This window comes from Solanum tuberosum, unplaced genomic scaffold (assembly GCF_000226075.1).
Source record: "Solanum tuberosum cultivar DM 1-3 516 R44 unplaced genomic scaffold, SolTub_3.0 scf00071, whole genome shotgun sequence".
NCBI classification, from domain to species: Eukaryota; Viridiplantae; Streptophyta; class Magnoliopsida; order Solanales; family Solanaceae; genus Solanum; species Solanum tuberosum.
In genome coordinates, this window is record NW_006238997.1 from 1,161,547 (window position 1) to 1,175,067 (window position 13,521).

Sequence of the window (13,521 nt, forward strand, 5' to 3'; positions counted from 1 at the left end):
ATTGTGGGAAATGTTGGTAAATGATAGCATGAATTGCTGCTACAAACCATTAGATTTTATGACAATTGATTGCAGCAATTATGTTGGCTGCTAAAGGTAATTCATACTGCCTAACAATTGTCTTTTAGCGTCCATTGATTTAGTCGATAAATATAAATAAATAGCCGCTAAAAGATAGTACTTTTAATGTCAATTGTTTAAGGCAATTGTGTTGGCTGCTAAAGGTAATTCATATCGGCTAACTATTTGTCTATTAGCATCCATTTATTTAGTCGATAAATCTAAATAAATAGCCACTAAAAAGTAGTAGTTTTAATGGTGATTGTTCGCGGCAATTATGTTGCCTACTAAAGGTAATTCATATTGTCTATCCGTGGTCCTTTAGCGTCCATTGTTTTAGTCGATAAATCGAAATAAATAGGTTCTAAAAGGTAGTAGTTTTAACAACAATTTTACTATGGTGAGTAATGTCTACAATATCCCTTCTAAATATGTCTTAGTTTTCCCCTTTAGCGTCTATTTTATGGCTAATAATTTCCATTGAATTGCCGCTAAATATCATAACATTTAATGGCAAATGTTTAGCCGCCATTAATAATATCTACTATATTTATCGATAACATGTATATATAAAAATCCAACAAACATGCTCGCAAAAGAGAGCCTCATAGTAACAACAATTTTTGCTAATGGTGAAAACATATATATTACTATTAATCCATAAAATAGAACATATCTCTTTAAATCTTGACAAACAAAAGGAAGTACTGATCCAAAATAGACAGTCACAACTTTTAAAAATAAACCTATACTGTTCAAACTATTGAATAATGTCTTCAAATAAGTTTTGTTACTCTTCTTTGAATAATGTCTTTGAAATCACCACATATGAAAATTGCGAACTTTAGATTGTAAAACCTGAAATAAAAAAGAAATGTGTCAATAGATGAAATCCAAAGTATAAAAATATCGCAAGTAGTGTGACTATACAAGTAAGAAACATTCATTTTTATTTTGTGCCATCAAATAAAAAAGATGACAAAATCGAAGAAATGAATTATTTTTAAGAAGAGGGGCAATGGAATGGTGAGTTGCTAAGACAGAACTAACTCACTGTCTTGTTGATTAATGGACAACATCAAAACAAATAAAACAACAGTTAGAAAGAAAAGAAGACCAAAATCTCAGGTGGAAAATTCAGTCTGATAAAAACAAGCATATTGCAGAAAATCAGATCAGGTGGAAAATTCAGTCTGGAAATTATAGTTTTTGGTTGGATAATTGGCTAGGGGAAGGGGCTTTGGCTTGCTACAACCCATCTATTTCTATTCTTAATAACACAAAAATCTCACAATTCATCCTTGATGTGAATTGGAATGAAACTATGGTCATACAACATGTTCCACCTTTTCTGGTTCCCAAAATTCTCAACACCAAAATTCATTTTCATGAAGCAGGTTCTGATGTGGCTATTTGGAAGCTCAAGGATGATAGCTTATTCACTTGTGCCTCAGCATGGGAGCTTACCAGGCAGAAGAAGAACAAAAATATCATAATTACTTTCAGCTGGCACAAAAATATTCCATTCAAAATTTCCTTCTTACTGTGGAGAGCTTTGAGGGGAAAGTTACCTATAAATGAAAAAATCAGAACTTTTGGAGGGGAACCAGTACGCTGTCACTGCTGCATTAAATCAGGTTGGGATGATATTAACCATATTTTTGTTACAGGGAATTTTGCTACGTATAACTGGAAATATTATGTTGCCTTTTTTGGGATCAGTCATAGACATATGCCCCTGGGAAATCTTCTGATGGACTGGTGGGGTGGGAAACCTAAAAATTCAGCTCACAAGTTGTTACTTCAAGCAGTCCCTATCATTGTATGCTGGATCTTATGGAAGAATAGATGTTCTTCTAAATATGGAGGGAAAAAATCCAGCATCTTGAGGGTTAAATTCTTGATTTTCAATGACACTACTCAACTTATGTCCACTGTTTTTCCTTATATACAATGGCCTAATAGTTGGTAAACTCTTATTATTATGATCGAAAGATGTGAACATGAGACTAAAATCACCTCGGTTTGTTGGGATAAACCTCCTAGCAATTTTCTCAAGCTCAACATAGATGGAAGTGCCTTGAATAACCCGGCAAAGATAGGAGGGGGTGGTATTTTGAGAGACTACCAGGGAAACATGATTTATGCATTCTCCATCCCATTAGGCATTGGTACGAACAACCAGGCTGAGGCACAAGCAACCACTCATGGTTTACATTGGTTCATACAACATGGATACAAAACATTCTTCTTGAAATTGACTCGGAACTTTTGATCAAATGGTTGAACAACAACTCAAACCTCCTTGGAAACTTCAACAGCATATCAAGGACCTCCAAAACCTCATCAACCAGTTAGAGACATTTCAATGCAGACACACTTATAGAGAAGCCAACTGTACTGCAAATTACCTCTCTAAATGGAGCCACCATCATATTCAACACTATTACACTCATCATCAACTTCATAATACAGCTAAGGGCAGCTACATTTTGGAGAATCTGGGGATGTCTAACTTTAGAAAAAGAAAACTAAGGAGAATCAAACAACCTCCCTGAAGGTTGATCTACTTTATTGTATAGAACCCTCTATACTCATTTGTTCATTAACCTTTTCAATATAGCTATGCTTTTTAGTTATAGCTCTTTTTATTATGATTAGGTTTTATTTATTTTCTTACTTTGTAAGGGGAGTCTCTGTTGTTTAATGCTTACTAGTTAATGTGTAATTAGATGAGTCCTCTCTTTTAGGCGCATAGTTAGCAGGTTTCCGTTTATACTATGGGGATGAGTTGACTGTCCTTAGTAGGAAAAAATATTTGAAAGTCATCAAATGAAAAAGCAAATATGGTTAAACACCTGAAAGATGCTCTAGAATAATAAACTCAGGTCATTTATCACTCTTCTAATACTAGCACTTAAAAAGCTAATGTTCTCTGCATATTAGCTTTCACTTAAGGGGATCAATCACAATGGGAAATGTTGGAACCTACGACGAGGTGCACATTAGTTGACACCTTGGGGAGGAAGTAGCAGCTGCAAGTGTTATGAGATATATCAACAAGAAACACAATGGTGGAAAGCTATCAGATGTGATCAAAAAAGTTCTTCCGATCCGATCATTGCGTAAGCCGAGAGTTCAATAGATGAGGAGCCGGATGACATTTTTAGTCAATACCAAAAGCGTAAATGAGTTAGGAGCAAAGAGTGAAGACCAGGAAATTTCCTTCTTAATAGAGTAAGGGCAAACAACAAATAGGGCTTTCCAGGTGTTGTGCAACATGTTCAGGTGTTGTGAGATATATAAACAAGAACTGACAATTAAATAAATCTATAACACTTAGCAGAAAAATATTATTTGATATGTACCCCCTGTTCAATGGGCAGTAAGGAGGAGAAGAAGCTTGTTTCCAATAAGTGATTCAACATTTTTTTACTTGTTTTGAATCAAGGGGCAACAATGAGGAGAAGAAGCTTGTTTCCCATCCCATGTTCTTTGAAATGGTGGAGGCAGAGTTTCCAATAAGTGATTCAACATTTTTTTTACTACATACACCCAAAAAGAAAAGAATTAACCTTGGTATAGACACAATGTATCTTTCTGCCCTGCTTTGTTTACAACATCACTACAGTTGTGTATTATTGTATATGATTAATAATTTGAAAGTGTGGTAAGACACTCAATAATTGAACCGTCAAGTTTTTATTTTGAATTCGTCTTTCATTATTAGCTAGATGACATTTGATGATTTATGACTTGAGTTGCGCGTTTACACTTCTTGTCAGAAGCAAGAAAACATGTATCTGAATGGAAATTCAGTGCTACACCTCCACATTCTGTAGAAATGAGTGGACAGAAAAGCAGAGTGGATAATGAAATACCTTATCTCTGTCTTAAAAAGGTTAAGAATAGTATTCCTGATGTTCAATCTTATGGACCTGTTTATCTAGTAACTTAAGATTGCAAAAGGGTAGGTTTAATTTAGTAGAGACTACATGTATGTGTCATGAATCTATGTGTTCGGTGAATGAAATAGGAAACATATCAAGGCTGGCAATTCTTTGATTCAGGGAAAGGAGCTAGTTCCCGGTAAATAACTATCAACTGGAAACATACCAAGGCTGGCAAATCAGTACCAGTGCCAAATAACTCCTATGTTCTCCAGTCCTGATATTACCAGTGCCAAGTTGCCGATGATCAAAGTGCTGGCTAAAATGATTGAACAAATTATTTCTCCTGTTGTTAAAACAAAGAGAATGGATCTTGATGAAAGGTCTAATCCGTAATTAAAAATATTGAAGGTGAAAAATAGGAGAGCAAAACAAGTTGCATTTGCTGAGATGATGACTATTGAGTTGCAAACTTGAGTGAGAAGAAGGGAACTGTAGAGTGAGAAAAAAGAAGAAAATGCAGGTTTCTTGGATGATTTCTGATCACTGAGAGCTTCAATCACGGATGCCTTTGCGAAAAGAAGAGAGGTAAGGGTGAAAGGAAATGCAAGAAAAGAGATTGCAAAGTCTGAGAAAGCATGGAATTCAAAAGGGTGAAGAGTTTTGGAGAGGATGGTAATCCTGCTGCATCAAATAGAGAATGCTGGTGATCGTGGATTGCTCGAAGGAAACACGTTGAGGGGACTAATGCTTGTAGAAGAAGAACCGAGGCAGCAAAAGGGAACACAAGGACTGTTGCTACTGTAGTGTAAAACTGTTAATTCTGCAGAATGATAAAGATTGATCTTTTGATAATCTTGACAGTCCCCTGCATTGGAACAGATGAATAGTCTTTCATATTGGTATTTTTGAAGCAAGGGAGTTGGCAATGATGTTTCCTCTCTAGTTCAGAAGCAATCTCATTCTTCACAGTAGTTAAGAAAGAGACTTCTTGGCAGTTAAGCCAAAAACTAAATGGACATGAAGCAACCCAGCATGATTGGTGATCTTCACCCTCAAAAACATCAGCACAATGCCAAAAATGAGGTGATACCAGAAAACTCCTTATACAGTTGTTCAGACTTTTGTTGCTTGTTTAAGGCATAATCAGTCAAAAAATGAAGGCCGTATTATTGTATGTATTGTAGACATCAAGGTCACCTAGTTCATGTATGCACTATCAAGAAGAGGGATGAGGAACTTAGAAAAAGGAAGAACCAAGAAGTAGAAAAAAAAGGTAAAAACAAAGGTGAGCAGGCACAAGTTGATCGGAAGAAAATGCAGCAACATGACAGCATAGAAACTGAAATTTCAAACTCTAAAACAAATCAGCAGCCTATCTATGAGGAGGAAAAGAAACAACAAGATGATCAATGGCAAACCCAAAAGAAAAAATATTAATTCTATTAGTACGTGTGGTGCAATATAGGAGTTGGTCGTCAACATGTTTGGTATCTTTCAATGAAGTCCTAAAGGGAATCAATGCCTTCACTTATCAAGGAAAACAAAGAATTTTATACACCTTATTTTTAGCAGATAATGTTTTAGGGAGCATGATATCTAATTTCAAGTATTTGCGACTTTGTGTGTATTGAATTTCCATGGTGTTGACATTGTTGAGGTACCATCATCAATCAGAAAGCTAATATATTTAACATATCTTGACCTATTGGGCATTAAAAAATTCAACACATAAAGAAGAAAGGATCATCATCAAACAAACCTAGCTAGTTGTAAATATTGGTACTTCTAACAAGTCGAAAAGGGTTGGTGTACCTAACTAGTTGCTTTCCTAAAAAGATTTCCCACACGCATGAGGATTCTAAATCCTTAATCACTCAAAATTGTGAAGTTTATCAACACATATTCACTCAAAACGACGAACTTCCAACAACCTATATTTACTCGCAGCAGCAACGTTCAACTGCCATTATTTACTCGCAGCAGATACGTCCAGGAAAAAAATAAGTTTTTAGGTCTTTAGGTCGCTCCTCTCCTCTCCTCTATTTCTATCAATATTCTGCTTCTCCTTGCTTATAACTACTACATTTTGCTTTTATAAACTTCTTATTTATATATATTGTTGTTTTACTTTCTACTTTTGTGCATATCTGTTTTAATGTATATTTAATTTATAACTTTCAACACTGCAAGAATGGCTTCCTATAAGCAGAGCTATAGAGCTAGTGAAACCAAGGGTCGAATTGCTCCCCATGAGCATAGATACATAGTTTTCATACTATTCTTTCTGTCTCAAACTATGTGATAATCTCTCATCTTAATTTATGCGACATTTTGAGTATAGGGGAACGTTGGTCAACCAATGGACTGCATAAAAGACAAGGCCCAAGCAACACAAAATTTGACTTTCGAGATGGCTCAGTCAGCTAAAGGAATAGCGCACAATAAGATAAGTGGAGCATCCCGTTCAACCAAGGATAAGATGAGCAGAGAAGCTAAAGCTACGAAGGATAAGGTCACTTGAGCAGCTAAGGAAACTAAAGAAAAGAGAACCAGACAACAGCACTTTCCAAGCACAAATTAAAACTTCAGCCAACATTGCCCAACAACAAAGCTACTCCAAGTTTTATGTTACGAACATATCCATCAAAAAATGCTATAACTGTCTCAAAATGGTCTCGAAACTAGAGATCACTTGTTTGTCTACTGTGAGTTTACAAGAGCTCTTTGGAGAAAGTTGATGGCAGGGATCAAATGGCCAGACTATACCTCAGATGCTTGGGACACACACTTAAATTGGATCATAGAGAAAACCAGAGGCAACACTCTCACTGCCCAGCTATTCAGACTAATGTATGCAGAGTGTAGCCATGCAGTGTGGATCGAAAGGAAACACATATCTTTTGAAGGCAAAAGTAGAAATCTTGAACACATTGCTAAAGAGGTAGCTTATATGTGTAGTATAAGGGCTCCTAAGGCCATTAGTTCTAGGTTGCAACAACTTCTCTTTCTATGAAGTTGTATCTCCTTTGAGTTTTGTTCTTCTGGTTAGCAAACTATGATGTAGTTTGTTATGTTCTGTAAATACCATTTGGTGATTAATGAATATACAGTTAATTACCAAAAATAATAATTGATATGCAGGATATCTAACCAGTACATTTGAATTGGTTTTACAATCTAAATCCCAAACCTGCATAAAAAGGTACTCTTCCATAGGGCTAAAATGAGGGAGCCGTAACAGGTATCTCCAATAGATTGTAACATTTACATAACCAATTAAAAGAAACATAGCTGTTCTAAGACACTTAGACTAGTGATTCATACTCCCTCCGTCCCTTTTTAGTTGTCCACTTTAGAAATGGCACACAGATTAAGGCAACAATGATTAGCACAGTGAAGTTACAATTTTACCCTTATGACAACTTTTCACTTCAAAATTACAACCACTTATTTGAATTCAAGTGAAATAAATTGGAGGGAAACAACATACACTTTTACAATTTTCAAGAAGTGTAAATAAGGGTATAATAGGAAAAATTTGTTGTCCTTTCTTGATTTGTCAAAATGGACAACTAAATAGGGACAACCAAAAAGGAAATATGGACAAGTAAATAGGGACGGAGGGAGTAGTTTATTGATAGGTACATAGTAGGGTGGATATATCTTCTGCAGTTCTACGCTCGCTCCATATACCACCATTTACAGACAAATCAGTGAAGCTAATAAAGATTGTTATGCAAGCTAATATTGAAGCCAACAAACACATGTTCTAATAAACATCTAAAACAAAAAGTTAAACGAATCACAAGAGTATTAAATAGATGATTCAAGGACAATGCTAAACCTACCAGAAAACAGACCAAAAGGTCTCAACAACAGAGAGCTTATGGAGACGAAATATAAATTATTGTACTGACATGAATCTAAACAACAGAGGATCTATGTAATCGTTTAACTTGAAATTTTCAAAAAATAGATCTCAAGTCACAGTAAAACGAAACAATTGTTTTTTGTTCTAGTTCTCAAATTTAGAATAGAACTTTTCAATAATCATAGGTTACAGACGAACTAAAATCCACTTGCCTGAATATACTAACAAGTATATGCCTTAATATAACAGCCACATGCCTTATTGTATATTAACTGATGAATCAATTTAATCAATTGCAATCAAAGTGATAGCAGCCAGAGATCACAAACACAAAAATATTTGTTTTACGAATCTCAAATCACTTGGAAATCACAATTAATACTTAAATATTGATTACTTCGTCAAGTATATTTTCTGTTTATTCCCAGTTAATGAGTAAATAATGATTATTGAACATGATAGAAAATAAATTACAAGGTTAAATTCTCAACGAAGATGTACAGATTAACAAGGTTAATAGAGCAGATAAAAATAGAGGAGAGGAGAGGAGCGACCTACAGACCTAAAAACTTCTTTGTTCCTGGACGTATCTGCTGCGAGTGAATATTGGGAGTTGGACGTTGCTGCTGCGAGTAAATATTGGCTGCTGGAAGGTCATTATTTTGAGTGAATATGTGTTGACTGCTAGGGGTGTTCATCGGTCGGTTCGGTTCGGTTTTATGAATTATCGGTTCGGTTTATTGGTTTTCGGTGTTTAAATACGCTAAACCAATAACGAACCAATAAGATAATTTTTTATCGGTTTTCGGTTTTTCGGTTTTGGTTCTTAATGGTTCGGTTTTCGGTTTAACCAATAAGAATATGCTTATAAAACAAATATATGACTTCTCTAATAAATTTGACACGACAAGACAATAATATAACTTTACAAAAGCTCATAAAATAGAAATAATAATAACAAACATGAAAAGAACTATACATGTGTAACACAAAGAAAAATAAAGAGGAATATGATTCTTACTTTAGGTTTTGACGATTTGTATAATGTAAAAATTGTGAACTCAAAGTTACAGCGAATTATGAATTGATGGCTAAATGACTAAGACATAACTATTAAGATATTGAGATTAATATTTATTAATATGTATGTTGTATATGTAAAAGTATTAAATTACTATAGTCTTAACTCTTAATGGGTTATCGGTTTACCCAATAACCCAATTATTGAAAACCAATATCGAACCGATAACCCGATAATTTTTTTTTATAAAACCATTAGGAAACCGTTAACCCAATAACCCAATAGCAATAAATCAATAACACTTTTTTCGGTTCGGTTTATCGGTCGGTTCGGTTTTTGCACACCCCTATTGACTGCTGATGAACGTCATAATTCTAAATGATTATGGATTTAGAATCCTCGTGTGTGGGAAATCTTTTTAGGAATATTATTTTCCTTAATAGCATACGTATGAGAGTTTTTTAGTAGTGTTTTCCTTATTTCATAGGAGTTCTTTTTTCCACAGAATTTGGAGAAAGGCGGGAAACAAAATTTCTTACAGAAAGCGGGAGTTTTAATTTTAGAAAAAAAAGGATTTTTGCAGCTATTTTTTGGAATTGCTACAAAAAATATATTTATTGCTGGCAATTATACATTAGTTGTTGATATTATGCCTCACATGAATACATTAGCGATAATTAGCTTATTGCCGCAAAATAATTATCGCTAAAGTTTAGTTTTGTAGTAGTGGTTCCTCTTATGATATAATGATTTATGTGCATTGAATATGCTTATGACTTATGTTATTACTTCTTATGCTTATATCCTATGTCTTATGTTATTATCTCTTATGATTATGGTATATGTCTTATGTTGACTAATATCTATGTTATACTTTTGTTGATGATTTATGCTAGCCATCATATTTAGTACATTTTTGTACTAACGCATACTCTTACCTACATTTTTATCAAATGTAGGGTCCGACGATATTGACTTTCATCCCCGTGGCTAGGTTCATAGTAGAGTAAGAAGTGAAGATTTGGTGAGTCGTCATAGCATCGGGGATTTGACCACCTTTCCTTTATGTCTTTCTTTTATGTTTTAGAACTATTGTATGGGCTGTGTCCTTAAGACTATTCAAGTATTAGATGGTTTGAGACAAGTGTTAAAGACTTCCTCTTCGTTTTATGAAACATTGATATTATTGAAAATGTTTTAAATTTCCACCCCATTTTCTATTACTTTATGTTATGATATGCTAAGGGGCATGTATGAGGCCTCTCGGGGTCTTGTACACCTTGTTACATCTAGGGGGTACCCTTGGGTCGTGACATAATAAACAATTCCTGCATGCTGTATTTTCTGGTCTGCCCCTGATTATAATATCATTAAAATAAATAAATTTTGTACTATGACATAGCTTTCTGCCCCTTTTATTAATTTATTGTTGTACTGTTGTGTTGCTTGCTTGAATGTTTGTATGCCACACACTTTGCATGTGACCTATCACTTGTAATTGTGTTTGCAAGCTGCTAAATAACCTAACCTAGAGGCCAATTTGAGACTTATGTGCCAAATGCTCATCCAACATATTTTGCTTGGCGTTAAGAGGGCCTAATTAAGAGCCTATATTTTACTTTTGTCTAAAACCACCTTAATAGTAGTCCAATGCCTATTGGACATTAAACGTGGACGTTATCACCTTCTAGGAAGATATGCATGTGGAATGTGGGGTAGGGGTAGTTAGACCCTTTAAACGGAGATGATGAAAGTTGATTCAAGCATAAAATGACAAAACATTGGTTTTGCCTTTCAAAATAATAAGTCGAGCACTGATCCGTAGAATGATGTTAAGTAAGGTTTTGTAGTTTTTCTTTCCCTTTCTCCCTTTTCTATTTGTTTATAATTATAATTGCTTGGGGTAGTTTAACAAATAAAAAATAGTTTTCACCTATCTACATGTCTATCTTCTATATCCTTGCTTATCTCTTATTTTTATTCGTGTAAAATGTTTATTTACGTTATCACTTAGTCTAAAATATTTAGCTTAACTGTTAATAAAAAGTGACCTTAATTGCTATTTGTAACCCTGACATAAATTATGAGATACGATCGGGACCCATAGTTGTTGACCTTGAGGGGTGCTTAACACCTTCTTCTCGAGGTAATTTGAACACTTATCCGATCTCTGGTTCGTTGACCTTTAATTAGAAGTAGTTAGGTTATATAGGTTCCCTAATGTGGCTTAATTCGTTAGGTGGCGACTCTTCATTCAAACAAACCCAAAAGAGTTGTTAGGTCGTGCACCAAAACCTATTTTGCGAAAAATGGGGTCAGACATACCTTATAGTTGTTACATTTTAATTAAAGTTTTAATATATATATATAGGTAATCAAACATTGATTATATCGTATTATATAAATACCATTAGATTTATGATATTTGGAGGAATTGAGACTTAACCCTAGGCTTAAAACTTAGGAACTTGATTATAAATTTGGGTGTTGTTAGTTTTAAAATCTTATTGTGATTATTATTTGAATAGATTGCACTGATTTGGAAGTCCAACAAAAGGGAAGACTCAAGTCCCGGAGTGATTGTTCAATTATTTGAGACAAGTGGATTTCTAAACCATTGTTAAGTGCAGAATCATGTATTTCCTTGTGGTATATGTTGGGGAGTAACGGGACTTGGTGATGGGTTGACTTGTCCATGTTGAATAATTCTAATGATTGAAAAAGGGTAATAAAAGGCAATGTGCTTAATTTTTGGTGTGTAATGTGTTGAGACTAGTTTGAAAGGCTTATTGATTAATTGTTGATGTTGTATCATGACTGGGTGGTTTTGAATTGTGCATTGTTGTGAAAATAGTCATCTCTTCATTATTTGTGTGAACATGTCATTTGTATTGATTTTGAGACATGATTATGATAAGTGTTATGTGAATTGAGGAAGACTAAGAAATTAAAGAGGATGTAGCATTTCGAGGGATGTGTCACGCGCCGCGATGGATATTATAATTCGAGGGACGTGTCACACATTGCGATGGATACTATTATCGAGGGACGTGTCACACGGTGCAACAAATTTTATTATCGAGGGTCGTATCACACGCCGCGACAGATGCATGGGCATATATGTCCCCCATGAGTCTCAAACTGAAAGAGAGTGGGTGTGTATCATTAGGTCAAACATGCATCACTATAATTGACATTACATTTCATTGCATTGCACATCTTTATCATTGGTTAACTTGATCTTTTGTGTTGTTGATCTTGTGAATGCCTTTCTGTGGAACTTGTGATTGATGAATATTGAGATTGTTGTTGAGGATATGTAATTGTTAGAGTGCTGTTGTTGAGCTGTGTGCTTTGTAAATTGTGAATTGTTAGGTCGGCTTGTTTTATGAAGATTGTAGATGTGGAGGTTCAGTTGGGGTGTAAGGAATACCCGTATTCTATTCCCTTAGCTTGTGTTCAGAAGTTTACTTGCTGAGTACCGTGTGGTTTGGTTCTCACCCCTTGCTTCTACATTTTTTTAGGTTATGAGCCCAAATCTTTGTGATACTTTCTATTCTCTTCTTTTTCGAGGCTTCCTATGGATATTTGTGAGGTAATTGTTTATCATCTCAGCGGACCTTCTTACTCCTATTTATGATCTTGGTATATTCTAGAGACAATATCATTTGAGACTTATGTTTTCTTACAATTCTAGTGTAATACATTAGGGGCTTGTGCACGTGACAACCATGTTTTTAGGGTATATTTACGTTGGCCTTGTTTTCCACATTATTTTATAGTTTCAGATTCTTATTCTCATTTTACTTCCATATTTATCGTATTAGTTGGGTTTTAAGTTGACTTGTCTTGGTGGGATAACACGAGTACCATCACATCCCTTTTTGGGTCGTGACAAAATGGTATCAAAGCCCCAGGTTCATAGGTCTCACGTGTATTCAATCCAAGTCTAAGTAGAGTCTCGAGGATCGGTACGAAGATGTCAGTACTTATCTCCGAGAGGCAATGGTGACTTTTAGGAAAAATCTTCGCTTCTTGAATCTCTATCGTACGTTATTGATCTGGTCTGATTCTTATCGCTTCATTCCATTCTGTCTCATTCATAGTGATAACTCGTGCATAGTTCTTCATGTGAGAAGATGGTGTGTTTTGTATGTCTTGAATGTTAAATTTGGTACTAAGGTGGAAGTGATAGACTTGTGGAAAGGATGCGTGGTCAAATTCATAATATTCAACGATTCAAAGGGGTTGAGTAAAAATATGACTTGATGATGCATTTTGAGGATATTCGAATGGTGAAGTTGAACAATGGTTTGAGGAACTTCATGAACATGTTATATTTTTAAGGTTTGTCACCCCTACAACAGGAATAATACTTGTGTGGTATGGGCAATATCTGGAGTGGTTCGACAATTGGAAATGGAATAATTAAAAGGATGGCTAGACAATGAACACTATAACTTGGAAACTACTGTGAGTAAAGTTGTCAATACATATATTTGTTTTTTAGCGAATGATGAAAATGATGTTGTTCCAATTGAGGTCTGAATCTCTACTACGATTTTATATATTGAGTTTATATCAAAGAGGGTCATGATACGACTACTACAATTGTACTGGTTCTTACTTGGTTAGAGTTTTGGAGTGTGTTATTCCTACTATCGACCTGATCTACG

General features: G+C 34.8%; 1 long non-coding RNA gene across 1 annotated transcript; it reads right to left on the reverse strand.

Moving 5' to 3' along the window:
- Nucleotides 1-700: 700 nt before the first annotated feature.
- On the reverse strand, nucleotides 701-8,504 carry LOC107060290 (uncharacterized). Its single transcript, XR_001473250.1, has 3 exons — nucleotides 8,387-8,504; nucleotides 3,429-3,605; nucleotides 701-918 (listed from the first exon to the last, which is right to left on the reverse strand). It is a non-coding gene; the product is annotated as an uncharacterized lncRNA (long non-coding RNA).
- Nucleotides 8,505-13,521: the final 5,017 nt, after the last annotated feature.